Raw genomic sequence first — 22,824 nt, 5'->3', positions numbered from 1 at the left:
CACAAAAAAGGAAAAAGACGAGACAGACCGGTGGAAAGGCAGCCATCGTACGGTGCCCCCTGGTGGTCATGAACTCCACACTTGCAGTAATGTGGCGGACAATGGAAACAACAATTTTTTTCCAATAGCAGAGAAGCTAGCAACGTTATCTTGTCGTTCATTGGAAGTATTATTACCAAATCTCCCCACCAATTTCCTTGTGTCATCATTAATCATAAATTCACCAGACAAACCACATAAACTCTGTACTAGCAAAAGCAGGTCAGAGGTTGAGTAATGTGAGCAGAGTTGTCTATCCTCTTACCTTCAAAAGCCTCGATCATCATTTGCAACACATATATTAGGTGAATTGCTCTACCCTTGCCTGGATCAATGGATGTACAACACTTGAATTCCAACTCCACGCAGGCCTTGACTCCCATCTACAAGCTTAATCAGTCATTTCCCAACGAGAAGCTTCCAAATGTGCAGTGCCATCATCCAGAAGAACATGGGCATCAGATGCAAGAAATTATACCCAGATAGGTTTTTCTTTGAGAATATGCCATTCTGTAGTGAGTATGCATCATATTCATTCGTTATTGTTATCGTTGGTCAGATTAGTAGAACTCTGTACCGTAAAACATCAGAAGAATACCATCATTGGGTGATTAAGGTAGATCTAATACCATTTTGCACGTAACATTGCTGATATGCTAATCCAGCTAACAATGTTGATATCCTAAGAATGAAGATTACAGATTTGGACTAAATTAGTTAATGCTTATTATTACTTAGAACAAAATGATCAGTTTGCAGTTGAGTTGCATATGCAGTTCTGTAACCGTTCTCTATATCTTTGTAATTTCCAATAATGCATATTCAGACCTCCAAATGTTTAAAGTTTAGCCCACATTTTCAGAAATTCCACAGTGCTTTGGTATTATTTATGTCCTCAGTCCATTGAGTGTGGATTTGCTTTGCTGCACATTCTAGATTTGTTTTATTTGTGAAAACCATTACAAATAAGGACACCTGGCTTTTCAACAATCGGTGTGCGTGTCAGACCATTGTTTAAATTAGTGTAAGCCGTGGCGCAGGCCACTCAAAACCTATTTATATAATAGTTTATACTAGTTTCAAGTAGAAGGCAGACTTCAAAAATGCTATTCTGTTCCAGCAACAGTGATTCTATCTCCTAATACACCTTGTTTTCTTCCAGCATTTCAAAATTGTGGTTTCTCTTCATTTTCCATGCTTTTGCAGTCCACATTTTGGTTAGGCTCAGGCTTAATATCACCCCATGATTACAAACTGATTTACCCAGGCCTTTCCATTTTTTTCTGCTTGAGTAGTCTGTTTCTCTTGAAGGGCCCATGTGCCCTTGCTTTACCTTCCTAAAAATTAATCCCCAAGTTTCTTTGTGTGCCCAAAGCTAAATTATATACCATGCACTTAATTTCCAAAAATAATTCAATCAGTCTTCGACTGTATCCAGGGCCCTCTGATGTGAGAATCACACGAGTCTGTATTCCTCCAAGTAGATTTTGTCTGTTTGCCCCAAATCACCAACTGTTTGTTCAATGTCTCTTCCCCTAATTCTAGAATTATTGTGTATTAAAATCTTGATCTTATTTTTTAATTATTTTATATTCAAATCTTTCCCTGGCCGCCTATCCATATCTTTGTCATTTCTTCAAAATCTGTCTAAAATCATGTTTCTCCTATACTGGCTTCTTGTGCGTAATTTGCATTGTTATGTTTATTTATTGCACATTATGTGCCTTTGTCTTTAGTGAATTTCTGTCTTGGGTGGTTAAGTGTAAATGGCAAAATTAGCTGAGACCAACTGTCCACATTAGCAGTTTCTACAGTTACAGTATGTTCGTGTATCGAGGAGCAAGCAGTTAATCTCTATAGTCTGCAGTGGGAGGTGGTAATTTAACAAACTATTCATACTCAGTTTGTAAAGAATAAATGCGGCTAAAATGACAGGTGTTAAACGTTGCAGAAACCAGATTATTAATTTTCCCTTCCACCTTTCAATTCAGCTAAATGAAATCCACTCAGTTAACACAATGCCGAAGTTATTTGGCTGCAACGTCATTGACCGTATTTCCAACGTCAGTGGATTACAGGTAACTAAATCAATGCTAACAAGCCAGCCTGTATTTGTGTTGAAGTTGGCTTTCAAACAGGGTACTGCCATTCTGTAAAATTGAAAATATCCTTTTAGCATCTTGATTGCTTTTATGATCCACACTGACTTGCTGTTATTAGCTAATAATAATTTGTCCATTCTGGAATAGGCTTCACAAACATACTAACCAATCATCTGTGAGACTATTGCACAGGTAATTTTTTATTTGTACCTGCATTCATTGTGTAATATTTTGGTTGAGTAAATCCCAAGTAAATCTTTTGGCAAAACAAAACCCAAGTAAAACCATTTCTTTGCATTACTCATTCAATTCAGAAATCAGCCTCTCTGCAATCATTAGAGAATTATTCTCCTAATTATCTCAATGCTAAAAATGCTGCAGGAGATATGAATCTGCATGAAGTATTCAATTGGCCCTCTGCCAGATTCAATTACCTTTCGGCACACTTTTTCCAGATCTCTCCCGTAAGATGTCCAGTAAAGATGAGTAGCACACCACTCAGATATTTTTTCATAAAAAAGTTGAAATCCTTGGGGAAATTCCAGAATAAGTGTTGATAAAAGCAGGTTAGGCTTGTCTCAAATTTTCCCATTATGTTTGAAAAGTCCTCCTTTTATTTACAAAGTAAGCAATCATAGTGTTAGAGGGTAGAAACAGCCCCTTCAGCCCAACTTTCCTATGCCGACCAAAATGCCCCATCTACACTAGCCTGCTTTGGTGCATAATCCAAAAACCTTTCCGATCCATGTACCTGTCAAAATGTTTCTTAAACATTGCGATAGTACCAGCCTCAACTATCTCCTCTGGCAGCTTGTTCCATACACCCACCTCCTTTGTGTAAAAAAAAGTTACCCCTCAGGTTCCCATTAAATCTTTCCCCGTTCATCTGAAACCTTGTGTCTTCTGGTTCTCGAGTGAAAGATGGTGGACCTGTGAGAGGCACTCTCAATCTTCAGTTACAATTTGCCAATTCTCAATTAGTTGGTTATGTCGTGAGAAGGCATCAGTTTAAGCACTGGACAAGAAACTGCCGTGCAGACTCCTGAGTAAAAATTAGCTGACAATTTAAGCGCCTTTTACCCTTTTGATGATCTCCAGGTCACTGTCCACAGTGCAAGCTTCATCTGTGACAAGGTGGATCCTTGTGCTAAAGACATTGCTCCAGCATTCCAAATTAATGCTTAACTTGGATGTCCTTAATGTCTAAATATCCAGGGAATATCAACCCATTTTTCCCTTAATGATTAAATTATTCCATTTATCCACTATAATGTAAATATATTTTCTATTATTTCTTATTTAATCCTGAAGAGTATCAATGATATGCTTTTGAAGACACAAATACCACTTTAGTTTAAATGTTATGTTGTGTTCTCTTTGAAATAAGAATCAATCTTGGGTTTCCTTTCTGTGCTTTCCTCCTGAACCAGTCTTGGGAGTCTTCAGACATCCGTGTATTGTTCTGACTAGTTCTATACATATGCAGAAGATTCCTCAAAGTAACTTGGTTTTACCTACCTTTTACAGTAGATATTGAATTGCCCTGATTGACGGGAAAATTATTTCTAAAAGTTAGCATACAAATCAGACAACTTGCATGATTACTCTACTATTTTCAAATTCATAGCATTCTTCAAACTGTTTTCCCTCGTGCTGTTTTTATTTCATCCTAGTACCTTACTAAATAAACTCTATGACAATATTTATATAAAATTTGTGTGCAGAAAGATCAATTTCTTACCTCCACTTTTAATTCTAGGAGTTTCATGAAGGCTACAATTTAGGTTTCTGTTTAGTCTCATGTCTCCTCAGTATTTTGTTCATTGCAGTCAGTTCGAAAATATATGCCACTGGTGAATAGGTTAACAGAGCTGAAAAATATCTAATTATTTGCTTCATAGCCAATTTCACTTTAACCTTTTTTGGATATTTGGAATAATCAATGTGCACTGCATGAATCTCGCTCTCCGCTAGAAATACTTTATTTTCAAGCTGAGTTTCGAACCACTCATACTTACATCTTCATAGGAATGCCTGCCTTTATACACAGTCAATCTGTTGCCGATGCCCTCATCTATATTTCTGTTATTTTCAGAATTGCCATCCCACCTTTTTGACAAAGCATCTATCTGTTTGCATGCCTACTCATTTTAATGAGGACTCTGTTAAGATGCCTGAACTAGATTGCCCAGTGTTTCAGCAATTATGACGTTCAGTAGCTCAGTTTATCAGAGGATCATATTTCAATATGGAATTCCATGTAAGAATTTTATGTCGTCCAAGAGATCTATATTTAGTTACTGTGCTTCTAGATGTTATAGCAGCGCATTTGGAAAGCAGTGACGGGATCAGTCAAAGCCAACATGGATTTATGAAGGGGAAATCATGCTTGACTAATCTTTTGGAATGTTTTGAGGATGTAACAAGTAGAATGGATAAGTGAGAGCTAGTGGATGTGGTGTATCTGGACTTTCATAAAGCCTTTGACCAGGTCCCACACAAGAGATTAGTGTGCAAAATTAGAGCACATGGTATTGGGGATGGGGTATTGACATGGATAAAGAACTGGTTGGCAGACAGGAAGTAAATAGTAGGAATTAACGGGTTATTTTTAGAATGGCAGGCAGTGACTAGTGGGGTGCCGCAAGGCTCGGTGCTGGGATCCCAGTTGTTTACAATGTATATTAACGATTTAGACAAGGGAATTAAATGTAAGATCTCGAAAGGGCCTGTCCCACTTAGGCGATTTTAAGGCGACTGCCGGCGACTAGGCTGTCACCGACAGTTCGCCGGGGTGTCGCGGGCATGATCGTGAGGAGTATTCCATAAATCGTAGTGGATCTCATCGCGTCGCTGAGAAATCATCCGGTTTGAAATTTCTCGGCGACAGCTGGCTGGTCGGCAGGTATCGTTGCTTATTACGGGTGCCGTCACATGCTGTCCCCAGGTTTGATAGGTTCTCTTAGATGCATTTAGAAGCATATAATATTAAAATAAGTAAAGTCACTTCAAAATACCATAAGTTTGCAGATGACACAAAGCTGGGTAGCAGTGTGAGCTGCGAGGAGGATGATATGAGGCTGCAGAGTGACTTGGATAGGTTGGGTGAGTGGGCAGAAGCATGACAGATGCAGTATAATGTTGGTAAATGTGAGGTTATCCACTTTGGTGGCAAGAATAGGAAGATTAATATCTGAAAGGTGTCAGGTTAGGAGAAGGGAAGGTGCAACGAGACCTGGGTGTGCTTGTACATCAGTCACTGAAAGTATGCATGCAGGTACAGCAAGCAGTGAAGAAAGTTAATGGCATGGTGGCCTTCATTGCGAGAGGATTTGAGTTTCGGAGCAAGGAGGTCCTACTGCAGCAGTACAGGGCCCTGGTGACACCGCATCTGGAGTATTATGTGCAATTTTGGTCTCCTAATTTGAGGAAGAACATTATTGCTATTGAGGGAGTACAGCATAGGTTCAGGTTAATTCTCAGGATGGTGGGACTGACATATGATGAAAGAATAGATCGACCGGGCTTGTATTTGCTGGAATTTAGAAGGATGAGAGGATAGAAACATATACAATTCTTAGAGGATTGGACAGGGTAGTTCAGGAAAAATGTTCCCAATGTTGGGGAGTCCAGAACCAGGGGTCGCAGTTTAAGAATAAGGGGTAGACCATTTAGGGCTGAGATGAGGAAAAACTTCTTCTCCCAGAGAGTTGTGAATCTGTGGAATTCTCTGACACACAAGGCAGTGGAGGTCAATTCACTGGATGTTTTCAAGAGAGAGTTTGATTTAGCTCTTAGGGCTAAGGGAATCAAGGGATATGGGGAAAAAGCTGTAACAGGCTACTGATTTTGGATGATCAGCCATGATCATATTGAATGGCGGTGCTGGCTTGAAGGGCCGAATGGCCTACTCCTGCACCGATTTTCTATGTTTCTGTTTGGACTGTGTTTGCAGATCACAAATCTGAGACAGGAGTTTTGGGTAGGCAGAGTTTGACTGCATGAAGTCTTTGTGTTCTGCTTTTGGAGGTGGCTAATAAATTTAGTATTGTCCTCCCAGCAATATGTGTACAATGGAATAAGTAAAAAGAGACTGTAAATGGCCAAAGGAAAGCTGTCACTTTGGCCACTGCTAATGCTCCTAAACTTCTTTGTGGTCTGTAATGGAATGCCAAGATTGTGGTGCTAACTGGAGCACTCAGTTTTTCCCACAGCTCATACCACATTAGTGGCAGCCAGGGGACTCGCATCCTTCCACTTTCTTGGTCTAAAAATGGTGCTCCAGCTGTAACTGCTGAGCTTATCAAGCTCGACTGCACAGTTCTCTACCACATATATACCATGTGTATATGTGGTTCTCATTGAACCCACTCAGACTCCTGTGACATGCCTGTCATTTTGGAATTTCACACGCCCATACTGGAATATTTTCGGAGATATTGCAGGCCGTACTTAAATAGACTACGTGCTTCTGCATATTTAACTGAGCAGACACTAATATAGCGTTAGCATCTCAACCTGAAGATAGGCAGCAGTCATGTGGAGTCTCAAGTCAGAAGGTGCATTATGCTCTTGCAGTTTCAAGACCAACGTTTGTTCGGAGCTATCATGTATCAAAATCAAATGATCCACTTTCTCTATTAAACATGGTTATTAATTCTTTATGCAAATGCAAAGAAATGAAACAGTACGCTGCACTTAGGACAAAATTCCACCGTTTCTTTTGGGATGATTTAAAAGAAAATTTGATCATTAAGTTTAAAGGTCAGATACACTATCCATTCATCCTTGCTCAATAAAGCAAGTAATGTTAGACAAATTGATGTTGAGGGTGAGACATTTGACTTGTTCATCTGCTCGAGGTCAGTGTTGTTTACTTTGGAAAAGAGTTTTAAATTGTTGGGGGAGACCTTCGGCAGAGATGAAAGATGGTGTGCAGGAAGAATAAAAAAATGAAAGATGAGGGAGAGCAGCAGTGAAAACTGAATGTGAAAGAAATGGATTAAGGAAAAGTTAAATCTTTCCCATTTTCTTTGAGGCTACCATATTTGGTTACTTTCCCAAATGTGATTTTTGAGGGAAATGAGTAAAAAGTGGTGATGGGAAGAAGCATGTAGTGGACATGTTGGAGATTGAAGAAGAGACACGAATTGATGCGAGATATCATGTCACATCTGGATATGATTCTGGATATATCACAATTTGTAAGCTAGATTAACTTGGTTCACAGTGGGAAAAGTATGCTCTGTGATACTTACTCCAACATTATTCAAACGTATTGTTGATTATTGACAGAGTTGCTCAAGACTATATTGACATCACCTGTTCAAAGAATTTCAAGGGTTTCAAACCCTATTAACCAAATTAAACTTGACAATCCATAAAAATTTTGAAAAATGATCAAGTGTTCGCCTCACATCAAGAGAAAAAAAATATTTTCTTGAAGTTATAGGCCCTTAAGTTGCCATACTTCTGCATCAAAAGAGAATGAACTGCAACTGTGGTATTTCTGTTGATTAACTTATTTATGTTCATTGCAGCATAAAATGACATAAATTCATTATAAAATGAGTGTAATTTAATGAATAGCACAATGGGTTAAAATAATAGTCCATCTCATAACTCCAGCAACTAGGGTTCAGTCCTGACCTCCAGTACTGTGTGCGGAGGTTGAATGTTCACTAGGAAACCTTCCTGTCCTTTGTTTTCTTAATCACGAGGGGCTGGTATTCACCCTTTCCTAATAATAACTTTGACTCCGCTCCTCATGACCCCATTTTCAAAAGAACACACAGAGACTGCAGATTCTGGGATTTGGTGCAAAAAAAAGCAAGCTGCATGAAGAAGTGGGTGGGTCAGACTGCATCTGCGGAGGCAAAAGGAGAGTCAACGTTTCATGTCGAACCTCTGGTTCATGACTGAAGATAACTTGGTGCAGGTTCTCAATGAGAAACTTTGATTATCCCTTTGCGATTATAGATGCTGCCTGACCTGCTGAGTTTCTCCAGCAGCTTTTTTCTTTACCCTATATTCCAAAAACCTGGGCCACCGCAAACCATTGGTTTGCTCTACTCCTTTCCTATCACCAACTCCATAATCATCAATAATGCTTCCCCTTTTGACTATATCCTCCACCCCTGCCTGAGGAAGATTCTGCAGTGCCAGTATTACCCTTCTGCAGACCTTGTTCACTGAAAGATATCCTGCTGGAAGCAAGTTCTAAAGTTCACTTGTGCCTGACTCCTACACACCCACTCCCACCCCCTCTTCCCAACAAACCCCTGCAGGCATGTCCAAATTTCTGACCAGGAATAAGATGATTTGGAAAAATAAAATTAGAAAACTGTCTGTCTCCGTCATCCATTGCAGGAAAGGGGTCCAAAGGCTCATTTATACCATAATCATAAATGTCAGGTTTGTTTTAGCAGAAGTATATTAAAAAATGTTCTGGGAGCATGCTTCTTCTCTCAATAAAGCAGTTGCTATGAATTATTTAAAATGTTATTTGAGGTTTTCATGGACCTTTTCTAAAGAAATGATGGAGAATTGTTTCTGATGGAGGAAAAATATGGCTTGATTTTTGAAAGCATGAACATTTTTAAGAAGTATGACTTTTCCAGTGCTTTTACTGTAGAAATCTTATTTTACAATTTCTGGATATGAAATACTCAAACTATAATAGTTTTGTCTGTACCCACAAAATAATAATATTCTGGAGAATAATGAAATCTCTTGTGAACCAGTCTACAAATAGTACTATGTAGGAACGAACTGCAGATGCTGGTTTAAACCGTAGATGGACACAAGAAAACTGGAGTAACTCACAAGCAATATCTCCGGAGAGAAGGAATGGGTGACGTTTTGGGTCGAGACCCTTCTTCAGACTGAACCCTGAATCCTGAAGGTCTGAAGAAGGATCTTGACCCGAAACATCACCCATTCCTTCTCTCCAGAGATGCTGCCTGTCCCACTGAGTTACTTCAGCTTTTTGTGTCTATCTACAAATGGTACTGATGAGTGTTCATCTGGTTAAATTCCCATCTTTTCATTACATAGATGCTGCATTATGCCCACTTCATTGATGTGGAGGCCTATTAGTCTGGTTTTGCTGACAGTTTCTCCCTTGTGTGCTCTGAGGATATTTCCATAGCTCCAACCAACTTTTAACTGTCTCTGTATTCACTCTCGCTTCCTAGTGAACATACTGAACTTCAGTATTATGGTCAAGGTGGTGCACCATGTTCTTTCTACCTGACCTGCCCTCTCTTGCAAGCACTGTGCCACTTCTGGTGTAATTAGGAGGTCTCACATTGACTTCATCAATCAACTCAGACCCATGGAAATAGAGTGCAGGCAAGTCAATCACGATCCCATGGGACTTTCTAAGAAGAAAAGATTATATATTTTTGTAATTGCCTTTGAAGCTTGCAGGTGGTACTTCGATTGATTAATTGCAGTTTTTAGATCCCACAATTCTTCAGGTGCTCTATGAACTTGCACTGGAGAAAAAGCTAGTCTTTGCATGTAGCTTCAGCCTCTTGCCACTGGGTGACACCACACAGATTTTGGCTGTGCTACAGCCCCCTGGCGGCTTGTGCTTTCTTGGCCGGCAGACAGGCAACATCACAGAGCGGTGTCTGTATTAAAGAAGATACTCTGCATGCAACCATTCAGGTCAATTCCTTTCGAAATCACAGCTTTAATGATTAAAGGTAGTTCTGCTCCACCATCTCCTGGGGCAATTAGGATTGGACCATGAAGGCTGGCCCTGCCAAGTCTGCCTGTTGTGCATTGGATTCTTCTCATAATTGCACTGTGGAGTATTAGGTGATGTATTAATACCCAGCAGTACCATGGAATTATGTCTGCTTATTACAGCAGTGGATACTCAGGCACCTGAATTATGTTGCATCATGCATTGGTATTACTGCTTTAAGGTAAATAGTTATGCCACCAACCTAAATATACTGCGACTAAAACAAACCTCACATTTCTGATTACTATACCAATGAACCTTTGGAGCCCTATCCCATAATGGACGATGAAGACAAATAGTTTTCCTGAGGATACTGAGGAAATTGTCTCCAATGACTCTTACAAACTTCTACAGAGGCACCACAGAAAGAATACTGCCAGGTTCCATCACAGCTTGGTTTGGAAACAACTCTGATTTCAACCACAAGAATTTGCAGAGAGTTATGAATGTGGCCCAGTCTATCACACAGACCAGATTTCCCATCATTAATTCCATCTACACCATGCAGCCTCGGAAAAGTAGCTAACATAATCAAAGACTTGTTCTGCCCTGATCATTCCTCCTTCCTGCTCCAGTCAGGCAAAAAGATACAGAAACTTGAAAGCACGCACCACCAGACTTACCACCACCGCCCCTCTGTTATTAGGCTTCTGATCAGTCCTTTCACAAGCTAAGGTACAATCCGATTCACCTCTACCCCATTGTGGACATTGGCCTTTGTCTATAGAACTATTGCACCACAATGCTGAGAACGATATTTTGTACTCTGCATCTTCCCCTTTGCTCGACTTATTGGACTTGAGTTTGATTGTGTTTAAGTAGTGTTTGACGTGATTGTATTTATAGTAACTGATCTGATTGGATAGCATGCAAAACAAAGCTTTTCACTATAACTCCCAAGGAAAGATCAGAGCTCTGTAACATGATTCATTTCCCTAACCTTAATGTTTGTGAATACCTTGATCTATACCAAAGCCAGCCATCCTTATCCTTCTGATGCACAGAACTTGTCTGAACTTGTGTTGCATAAAGGCGCATCTGCTTTGATTTATGTGAATGTAGGTCCCACCCAGGTTACGACATGGTTATGTTGCTGATAATTGTGGACACAGCCCAGGCCATCACACAAACCAACCTCCCTTCTATGACTCCATTTATACCTCACGCTGCTTCGGCAAGGCCAGCAGCATAATCAAGGACGGGTTGCACCCTGGCCACTCCCTCTTCTCCCCTCCCATCAGGCAAAAAGGTATAGAAGTGTGAAAACGCACGCCACTAGATTCAGGGACAGTTTCTTCCCGGTTGTTATCAGACAACTGAATCATCCCACCACAACCAGAGAGCAGTGCTGAACTACTAGCTAACTCTTTGATGTCCCTCGGACTATCCTTGACCGGACTTTGCTGGCTTTATCTTGCACTAAATATTATTCCCTTATCATGTATCTATACACTGTAAATAGATTGATTGTAATCACGTATTGTCTTTCTGCTGACTGGTTAGCACGCAACAAAAAGCTTTTCACTGTACTTCGATCCATGTGACGATAAACTGAACTGAACAGACTGTTCTTGAACTGAACAGTTTGCAAGTTAGAAATGTGGCTGAAATAAAAACATAAGCCAACCAAGGGCAAAGTGTTGTTGAATCAGAGCGTTTAACACAGCCATTCAGATTTCCCTGGAAGATGCAATTATGTTGCTCAACATAGAGTTCCCACATGGCAGAAGATGCCTGTCCCCTCACACACTGGCAAATCCACACCACAGGTCTTCCAAACACAGGGACTCAAACTGGGGAGAACCTATATGTTAAAGCCGTCTCTCGAGCATTATGCCCCTGTTCTTTCCACATTGCAATCATCGTGTAAGAACATAACAAAATGGAGTAGAAGTGGGGCACTTGGCAGCTCAAGCCTGCTCTGCTATCCAATATGATCCTGGCTGCTTTGGCCCAGGACTTGTCATTTCTTCTGTACCAGTTCCCCATGATCTTTCAAAAATGTAACAACTTCCTCTTTACACACCCCAGTGATCAAGTCTCGGCAACCCTCCCGAGTAGAAAATTCCCGTGTAGGGAATTCCAGAGGTTTGGCAACCCCTATGGGAAGTATATCATTGTGATACCACAGGCAGCAAGGACCCCCTTCTACAATATTTGGTCCATTATTGTTTGAAATAATATTTAAGGTTGGCTTTTCCCTATTTGACAGCCTTGCGAGAGTATTCACTGTCAGATAGCACTATTAATAAAGCTCCATTATAATGGGTGCAGGCATGAAACGGGCCCAGTTCGGAAAAGCTCCACATGTGGATCCTGTCAAGGGAAGAGTGGATGTTATTTACTGTTGATGCGTTTTAGTGAGAGTGACTTTAAAAAAACATGATACAACCACATTATTTTGCCTGTCAACTGAATCATAATCCATCATCTGGACCTTAACCACCACTCCACGCCTTTCCATCTTCCACTGATTTTCCTTCTGTGCCTTTAAGGGAATAGACTACAAGACTGGACCTACATCGGATGGGTTTTCTATTTAGCAGCTGCAAATATGGCACTGATGTTACTATGCTGTATGAACAAATTCTCCAGCCCAGATCATACTGAACCTAAATTGCATATCTGCATCACCTTGGGAGAGTTTCAGTCTTCAGTTTCAGGGAGAGGTTGGATGGACTTGGATTGTTTTCTCTGGAGCATTTTTGTATGAGAGGAGACTTGATAGAAATATGTAAAATCATGAGAGAATTATGCTAGGGCAGGTACATTTTCCCAAAGTGTAAATATACAAATGAAATACAACAAATATATAAAGTGTAAATATAAAAATGTTTAATATAGATGTGCTCGGCAAGTTATTTTTCACACAGGAAGTGGTGGGGGCCTGGAATGCACTACCACGGTGGTGATGGAGGCAGATACGATAATGGTATTGAAGAGGCTTTTAAATAGGCACATGGAAGTGCAGAGAATAGGCAGAGGATATGGATCACGTACAGGCAGATGAGATCAGGCATCATGTTTGGCACAAACATTGTGGGCTGAAGAGCCTCTTCCTGTTCCTGTGCTGCACTGTTCTATGTTCTAATGTAGTGTTTGAACTTCTTCCTGTGTTGGCACTTGGATATTACATATTCAGCACATCCAAAAGTGTCAGAGAAACACATATTTTTAGTTTAGCAGTTAATACCCAACAGCATGAAGTAGGTAACAATGTAACATGATGTCTCAAGGTAATAACAACTCCCACAAACCTTAAGCCAACACTTACATTTCTCACAGATATACCTATCTTACATCTTATGGATAAGTATTTTTTTAAACATTTGTAGCTGCTCTATGACCGTAAGCACAAAATTATAACCATTATAAATTGTCACTGCTCTGGAAGGAATCATTGTTTATCATGAGGCACATCTATGTCTTTTCCACAATATCGTCGTGGCTATCCCTCGAGGTCAAGGATGATGGTCTACGTTCCGATGTCAGAACGAAGACGCGTGCGCGTGTGTTTGTTTAACGTGTACTTGATGTTGCACTCCAAGAAGCACATGGTCCTTCACAAATCAATCAACTAATTCCAATGACAAGGGAACCAAGACGGTTGGAGCTGATAGATTTGTTGCAGCCTTCATCCGGCTTCACAGCCGTTAAGTTCAAGATAACTTTGTTCACCTGATCCGCAGTTGAGGTCTTGTACGTTGGTGTCCCTACCAGAAGCTAGTGCTTCCGACGGCATAGCTCTCGGAATCATGGGGGCACGCAAGCCTCTTCACCACAACATGGTGAACGATTCCGAAGAGGTCCAAAATATATTATAATGCAAACAATATATTGCCTGCGAAAGCAAGATTTTAAGCAAGAATGTTTTTTTCATATGTTAGGTTGCTATCTGGGTTCCACCCCCGCATTGACTCAATTTACAAATCACACTGCCTCAGAAAACAGCCAACATAATCAAGGACCTCAAGGTCATTCTCTCTTCTCCCCTCTCATATCAGGCAGAAGATATGAAAGCTTAAAAGTACATACTACTGTATGAAAGATATTAAAGCTTAAAAGTACATGGAAGCTCCCACAGCCCGGTGGTTGGAGCATCCGTCAGGATGATTGAAACTCCCATGTCAGGGAGATCGAAACTCCCGCGTCGGGGCGGTCAAAACCCTCGCGGCTTGGAGTCCCCAAAGTCGGTCTCTGACCAGGGACCACGGGCTCCATGATGTTAAGTCCACCAACACCAACGGTTGGAGCTCCAAGGTCGATCCCTGTCAAAGGAATCACGAGCTCCGCGATGGTAAGTCCGCAGGCTCCGCGGTGGAGCTCTCGTCGATCTCCAGCAAAGGTCACCAACTCCTCGATGTTAGGTCGCAGTGGGATGGAGATACGATACGGGAAAAAATTGCATCTCCATCGAGGTGCAATCCCCTCCCCCACCCTCCACATAAAACAAGCTAAAGAACACTAAAAACATACATTTAACACATACTATTAAACACAAAGGAAAGAAAGGACAGACAGACTGTTGGTGAGGCAGCCATTGCTGGCGCCACCTGGTGGTAACTTGGTTGAGAAATGAAGTAAATGAACAGCATATTAACACCATCCAACTGTAGCAAACACAATTTTAATACCATGGAGTTGACTTATTTTCCTGCAATAGGAGTAATAGGGAAGATGGACACAAAATGCTGGAGTAACTCAGTGCATCAGGTAGCATCTCTGGAGAAAAGGAATAAGTAAATATTTGGGATAAAGACCCTTCTTCAGATGTAACAAGTACAGGTTTTGTCCCATCATATTGCACAGGAAAATTCTCACGGGTTACAAGGATTTCCTGCAATAGTTTGAACCTTAGTATAGATTTAGGTTTGAATAACTTAGGGAAAGTAAAATAGAAGTTTGGAAAGACATTTGGGATTGGAAGCGATAAGTAGCAGATAGAAATTGTGTCAATTTTAATTCTGGCAATGACAGTTGCTATTTAAATCTTTGGAAGTCAAGAAATTATTGTAATTTTGACTTAACACAGCTTTTAAATTATTTTCTAATGGCTCCACAATTTCATACCTTTACATTGATCTCCATACCAGGTCTCTTGCCATACCATCATTGCAGCTTAATCTCAGTAGGAACAAGTGAACCTGAGCAGCAGCTTCTGGTTTCTTATTTAACTGCACAAATTTATTCTCTGCTGTCTGAAATCCCACAGTGTAGTTATTATTCTCACCATTGTCCATAGCTCAAAATCTGGGCTATGATGTGTGGCACGGGTTAGTTGTAGGGAATAGAGTTTGGTGGCTGTGAAGTGATAGATTGAACTTGTCATAAAACAGAAACAAATTTCTATTTTAGTGCATTGTGGTAATGTTACACTGAATGTAAACTTTGACATACCAAGCAATTGTCTGTATTGACTGAAGAAAACTAGGTGAATGTGAACATGAAAATGGAAGATATATTGAATTTTAAAAATACCAGTAGTTGAACTTGCTGAGAAACTGATGGAAATCTTTATGAACTTTCTTGATATTCTCGACACTTTAATTCCCAATAAACATTCAAAATACTACATTCTTAGCAACAGATATGATAATGCCCCCATCAGACTTTTCTACAAAAGACTGGCTACAAGAAATATAATATCGGCTGGTGCAGAATATAAAACATCAATAGAATCAATCGAGATTTACCAGTGAAACAAGTATACCACCAACCTCCGACACAACTGCATGACATCTAAAGATTATTTTGCAATTATTGTCATGATACATTTGCATAACAGTAATTAAAATCTTTCCCAAACTTCCATACCCGAGACGGATTTTGGAATATGGTCATAAACAATAATTGGTTAACTACTTTGATGCCCATGACAAACTTGATTTTTAAGCTTCAGCAATAAAATTAATTTCTGAAATGTTGAAATAATTTTGATCCCTTCACAGTGTTGTAAAATATCCCAACTAAATCAACAGTGCACCACTCATTTCTATCAGCTTTTCATTTCTTGTATCTTGGACATGTTGGTTATGAAATATTGTATGCGTTACAATTTCTAAATGTACTGCAAATACAGAAAATCCTCAGAGTGCCATTCTGACCTCAACTGGTGAAGTGAAGGCTGTGAGTGATAGATTTTTCATTGCTTTTTCACAGCGAAATAATTGCTTGCAGCTATTAAATAAAGTGAGGCAATCTAATTTTCTGTTCTTGATGACACAGCAAAATATTAAAAAAAGACTCGTCCCTGAAGTGATTGACAGAAATGCTCAGATGATATTAGTGCAATTTCTTATACTTGGACCATCTATCACCAGGGGACCCATTTTCCTTTATTCACTTCTTTTCATAACAAAAAACAAGCCGAGACTATTCCTGCCTTAAAGACAAATAGTTTTTTCTGCTAAAAACAGGAAATAAAGGTTACTCCTGAATTATTTACACTATTTTGAGGAAAATAATGCATTTGGTTAGTCACATTAGCTTTGATTCGACTGTGAATTAATGGTTCATTTGTGCCATAATCGATTGAAAGGTATTTCATGCCACAGACTTAATAGCTAGATAGTTAATAATCCATAAAGGTCACTGTACCATTTCAGATGAAAATTTGCATTGAACATATTCTGACTAATATGTACAAAGAAATCATATTTACAGTAATTCATTTTTAAAAACATGAGGTCATTAAACATTAAGTTATGTTGGGCAGGCTACATTTTAACCTTGAAGGAATAGATAGGAACAGACAGGGGACTGAATGCAATGAAAGCAATAATCAGAAGCTAACCTTCCCTGCCTATCTTCTGCCCACGTTATATCTGGTGCATCAAGTAAGCATGTGGAAAACCTCTATCCACCTCCCCACACACCCACTCGAATAATCTACTGTAGGTTGGCAATTTCAATTTGGTCATACTTAATTGTGTGGGCTTTTGTGAGGAGTTTGGGGTGTAATTCTGTGCACACATGTTTCCCAGGCTTCCTGGAACTTGCCAGTCAACCACTGAAACATCATTAAATGGGGTCTAAAATGTTGTCAGGAAAATCAGATGATACAGACCACTGGCTTATGGCCACTTTCTCAACTAAGAGACTTGTAAGTAGTGTTCAAGTTGGGTTCGGAACTGGTCTACACAAGATTTTTGGGCATGGTGTTTTCCTTCTGCAGGATTGTTTTCTCTTCTCTCCAAGCAAACATTGGAACTATTTGGAGATGGTGGTTACCTTCTTTAAACATGGCTTATGTAAGAAACCAAATTGGTGCCTATTACAACATAATCAAAGTTATCTGTTAACAAAAAAATATTTAACTTGGGCATGCTGAAGATGTCTTGAGGGATTTGTAGGATTCCTTCGATGTGCAATAATCAAGATTTTCAAATTGGTGTTGGCATTGTACATTCTGCTTAATATTGCACTGCACCCTAGGATCAAAGACACAAGCTGAAAAAAGGGAGATCCTGTAAACTGAAGAGGTAGGTAGACACAAAATGCTGGAGTAACTCAGCGGGTCAGGCAGCATCTCTGGAGAGAAGGAATGGGTGACGTTTCGGGTCGAGACCCTTCTTCAGATTGAATACTGAAAAGGTAGAGCAGGTGAGAACGAGGAGATTGACGATAGCAGACAATAAAAGAGCAGCAGTTAACATTTATGCCCAGGTGCTCTCATCACACGAGGGTCACGAAAGTTCCTGCAATTTGGCCATCTCTCATGACGAAACTTGTTTTCCCATTTCACCATCTCAATTTTATACCAAAACAAGCCAACTGTACTCAGAAAAAGACCCATAGTAATTCAGCTGGTTAGGCAGCACCTCTGAAGAACATGGATAGGTGACGCTGAAGAAGAGTCTGAAGAACGGTTCTGACCCAGGACGTCAGAGTCTGAAGACCTGAAATGCCATCTATCCATGTTCTTCAACAATGCTGCATAACTCGTTGAGTCACTGTCTTCATTTCTAAACAAACATCTGCAATATCTAGTGTCTCCAGCCTTGCTAAGCTTGTAGGCAACCTTCGGCCAGAGATTCTTTGTATCTTTGGCAGGCTTTTTCCTATCACTAAGAATGTTTTTTTTCAAGTACCTACACTACACAGCATAAAATCTGGTGAGGAGCCACTGAATCTTGTGTGAGCCCTTTCTACATTTGCAGAGCCCTTTAACAATGAAGTTTAAATTGACTATTGCATCAAGTCTGCTCGGATACTTAGAAATATTTTAATGCAGAGGTTGTATTTAAGTTCTTAGGCTCCCTCGGTCATGGCTGACCATGGGTGATGCATCCTAGTTGGCTGCTTGCTCCACACCTCGGCTAGAGCAGCGTTGCTTGTGGCTGAAGAGACCAATGTGGGAGTGACAGTCTCTGTCGCAAAGGTCACATTTGCGAGGTACGTGAACTGATGGATGGCATCGAGTTCGTAGTCATCGATGGTGGTGACAGGTGGTGCCTCTGTGTCCTGTCCCAGGACGTTCAGGTTCTTCAGGCTGATGGTCAGCCCAATGTCCTTGCAAGCCCAATAGAAGCGGTCTATCAATGACTGTAGTTCCTGCTGGGTATGGGACATAACTGCTGCATCATCGGCGAACAACATGTCTCTGATGAGAGCTTCATGTACTTTTGTCCTGGCTCAGAGGCTGGTGAGGTTGAAGACCCTGCCATTTGATCTAGTATGCAGGTAGATCCCCTCTGTTGCGGTGCCGAAGGCATGTTTCAGGAGCAGAGCGAAGAAAATCCCAAAGAGTGTGGGAGCGAGAACGCAGCCTTGTTTGACGCCACTGCAGATGTCGAAGGGCTCCGAGAAACTGCCATTAAACTGCACTGTCCCCTTCATGTTGATGTGGAAGGATTCTATCATGCTCTGCAGTTTTGGTGGGGAGCCGATCTTTGGGAGACCCTTGAATAGGCCATCTCTGTTGACGAGGTTGTACGCCTTAGTGAGGTCAATGATATCAATATAAAGGGGCATCCGCTGTTCTCTGCACTTCTCCTGGAGCTGGCGAAGGGAGAAGACCATGTCTACTGTTGACCTTCCAGCTGGGAAACCGCACTGTGACTCTGGGTAGACACGTTCTGCCAGCTTCTGCAGGGGGATAATAATAATAATATTCATTTATTGTCATTGCAACGAGTGCAACGAAATTAAAAAATAGGCAATCCTGACGGTGCGTACAAACATATATGCAATAAATGCAAAAACAAATAAATACAATTATATTAAGTACAAAGATTTTTTTAACGGTGTTGCGTAGTGCAGAAGGTAGTGTTCAGTTCTCGTATGGCCCTGGGGTAAAAACTGTTCTTAAGTCTGTTTGTTCGGGATTTGATCGACCTGAAACGTCGACCAGAGGGCAGATGAACAAACAGACGGTGGCCGGGGTGGGATGGATCTTTTATTATTTTGCCTGCTCTACTGAGGCAGCGTAGGCTGAACAGGTGCTCCAGGGAGGGCAGTGAGCAGCCGATGATCTTCTGGGCCGTTGTGATGACCCTCTGAAGGGCCTTCCTGTCCTTTTCTGAGCAGCTGGCATACCATGTGGTTATACAGTATGCCAGCACACTCTCGATGGAGCAGCGATAGAAGGACATCATGAGCTTCTCCTGCAGGTTGGTTTTCCTGAGGATCCTCAGGAAGTGGAGTCTCTGCTGTGCCTTCTTTACTGTGGTGATGGTGTTGGTAGACCAGGTAAGATCCTCTGCGATGTGCGTACCCAGGAACCTGAAAGCGGGTACCCTTTCCACACAGACCCCATTGATGTAGAGTGGGTCGTATTCTACACTGGTTTTCCTAAAGTCAATTATAAGTTCCTTTGTTTTGGAGGAGTTCAGGACAAGATTGTTCACTGAACACCATGCTGCCAGCCTTTGGATTTCATCCCTATAGACTGTCTCATCTCCTTCTGAGATGAGTCCAACCACAGTCGTGTCATCCGCGAACTTGATGATGGTGTTGGTGGGATGGGTGGGGGCGCAGTTGTGAGTGTAGAGGGAGTAAAGGATGGGGCTCAACACACAGCCCTGTGGTGAGCCGGTGCTCAGTGTAATGGTGGAGGAGAGGTGAGGGCCTATTTTGACGGTCTGGGGGCGGTTGGTCAGGAAGTCCTTGATCCATTGGCAGATGGTTTGGGAAAATCCAAGGTCAGAAAGTTTGGTGACCAGTCTGCTCGGGATGACCGTGTTAAAGGCAGAGCTGAAGTCGAGGAAGAGCATCCTCACATAGCTCCCCTGGTGTTCAAGGTGGGTCAGTGCAGTGTGAAGAGCAGTGTCGATGGCATCCCCTGTAGACCTATTTGCTCTGTAGGCAAACTGGTGTGGGTCGAAGGTGGGTGGGAGGCTGGCTTTGATGTGCTGCAGGACCAGTCTCTCGAAGCACTTTGTGATGACCGGTGTGAGTGCTACTGGACGGTAGTCGTTAAGGCCGCTGATGACAGACTTTTTCGGCAGTGGGATGATTGTGGCGGACTTCAGGCAGGGAGGGATGGTGGATTTTAAAAGGGACAGGTTGAAGATTTTTGTGAAGACCTCAGATAATTGGTCTGCACATTCCCTCAGCACTCTGCCCGTCACACCATCGGGGCCTGCAGCTTTCCTGGGATTCACTGCTCTGAGCACGCGCTTAACATCATACTCCTGCACAGTGAAGGTGTTGCTGTCAGGTGCTGGAGAGGGTGTTATGTCTGCCACTGCAGCTTTCACCTCGAAACGAGCAAAGAAACAGTTAAGTTCCTCTGCCAGCGAGGCGTCGCCGTCGGCAGTCGTGCGGTTGCTGGTCTTGTAGTTGGTGATGTGCTGGATGCCTTGCCATACCCGCCGTGGGTCATTGTTGGTAAAGTGGTCCTCAATCTTCCTCTTGTAGGACGCTTTGGCATCCTTGATGCCTCTCTTCAGGTTGGTTCTAGCAGCACTGTATAGAGCTCTTATCACTAGACCTGAAGGCGGTGTTACGGTCCTTGAGGAGAGACCTGACATCCTTTGTCATCCAGGGCTTCTGATTGGGATACAACCGGATACGTTTGTCGACGGTGACATTGTCAACACAGTTTTGGATGTAGCAGAGTACCGTAGATGTATACTCCTCTAAGTCCTGATCCTCAAAAAATCCCAGTTGGTCCTTTCGAAGCAATCCTGCAGCTGCGAGGAAGCTCCTTCAGGCCATGTCTTAACAGTCTTTATGGTGACTGGAGCTTTCCTCCTGAGTGGGGTGTATGCTGGAGTTAAGAAAATGGACAGGTGATCTGACTGCCCCAGGTGTGGTAGTGGTGCTGACCTGAAACCCTTCTTAATATTTGAATAAACCTTGTCTAGTGTGTTTTTCCCCCTGGTAGCACATCTTATGTGTTGTTCAAGTTTCGGGAGAACTGACTTTAGGTCTGCATGATTGAAGTCCCCGGCTATGATGTGGGCTGCTTCTGGATATGTGCTCTGTTGTGAGTTTATTGCACCGAGCAGGTAGCCTAAAGCTGTGCTAGCGTTAGCATTCGGTGGGATGTAGACTGCTGTTACTATAACCCCTGTAAATTCACGGGGAAGGTAAAAAGGCCTGCATTTAACTGTTAGGAACTCCAGATCAGGAGAACAATGACTATCTATGATTTGGATGTTAGTGCACCAGTTGTTGTGCACGTAAATGCATAACCCCCCCCCCCCCCCTTGCTCTTACCGGAGTCGATGTTTCTGTCCCAACGAAACGCTGTACGCCCGGCTAGCTCAATGGCTCCATCTGGGATAAGTGGATGAAGCCATGTCTCTGTTACTAAGAGAATGCAACAGTCCTCCACGAGTTTGTTTGCTGATATCTGTAGTTTTAGTTCGTCCATTTTGTTGATGATGGATCTGGCGTTGGTGAGAAACATGCTGGGTAGCGGTGGTTTGTGTGGCTGTCTCTTTAGCTTGGCAAGTATACCGGACCGGCGTCCTCGCTTTTGCTTCCTGTTTCTCCTCCGCCTGCGACGCCTGTTCGCGCTGACAACTATCCACGGAGAGCCCGGTGTCCTGGCTATCTCTTCCGGTATATTTTGCGGGTGTGGAAATTCGCGCATAAGGTCCCGTTTGCACTCCATCACAGTGAGGGGGTGTTTGGAGTCACTGTGATGGATGTTTGTGTTGGGGTCGGGTGTCCTGTGTTCTTTTCTTTTTTGCTGTGTTTTGTGTGACTGCTGAAATTTCGTTCGGTGTAAAAAGCCGAGTGACAATAAAGTGTTGTTATGTTATGTTATGTTATGTTATGATCAGAAGATCCTTGCGGGTTGTAAGTAGGATTTGCCTGATTTGCCTGATTTGCATGACTAAAATTGACTAACAGACATAACACAGATAACACACATAAAACGCACCAAGATGACCCAAGCAAAGACCTTGCCGACAATGTTGAGGAGGGAGATGCCTCTGTAGTTGTTGTAGTCACTTCTCTCGCCCTTGTTCTTGTAGAGGGTAATAATCGTGGCATCCCTCATGTCCTGCGGTACAGCTCCTTCTTGCCAGCACTGGCAGAGAACTTCATGCACAGGAAGCAGTAAGGTAGTCTTGCAATGCTTGATCAGGTCAGAGGGAATCCCATCGCTGCCTGGGGCCTTGCCTGAGGCCAGGCTGTCAATGGCCTTGCTGAGCTCTTCTACCGTCGGCTCTCCATCTAACTCATCCATGGTCGGCAGGCACTCGATGGCGTCAAGGGCTGAGAGGGACACAGTGTTCTCTCTCTCAAGTATAGGTTGGAGTAGTGTTCTACCCATCTCTCCATCTGCTGGCATTTGCCTGTGATTACTTCCCCAGTGGAGGCTTTGAGGGGGCCTGTCTTGCTCTGGACTGGTCCTAGTGCCTTCTTAATGCCATCGTCCATTCCCCTGATGTTCCCTGTTATGGCGGCCGTCTGGATGTCCTCACTAAGCTGTGTCCAGTACTCATTGGCACAACGCCTGGCAGTCTG

At 42.1% G+C, this 22,824-nt stretch overlaps 1 protein-coding gene across 5 annotated transcripts in view; it reads left to right on the top strand.

Annotated features, from left to right (window-relative positions):
• Positions 1-22,824, top strand: part of klhl29 (kelch like family member 29) — a 303,479-nt gene that overhangs the window by 119,734 nt on the left and 160,921 nt on the right. Inside the window, exon 2 of one of the 5 annotated variants that reach the window (XM_078399309.1) lies at positions 2,031-2,117. The exons of the other annotated variants lie outside the window; for them this stretch is intronic. The gene's annotated coding sequence lies outside the window, so the exon portion shown is untranslated. The remainder of the gene's footprint in view (positions 1-2,030; positions 2,118-22,824) is intronic. 5 annotated transcript variants of the gene reach the window in all.

Source organism: Rhinoraja longicauda, chromosome 5 (genome assembly GCF_053455715.1).
Source record: "Rhinoraja longicauda isolate Sanriku21f chromosome 5, sRhiLon1.1, whole genome shotgun sequence".
NCBI lineage: Eukaryota > Metazoa > Chordata > Chondrichthyes > Rajiformes > Arhynchobatidae > Rhinoraja > Rhinoraja longicauda.
The sequence above is the reverse complement of the archived record's forward strand: the minus strand, read 5'-3'. Positions and strand labels throughout refer to the sequence as shown.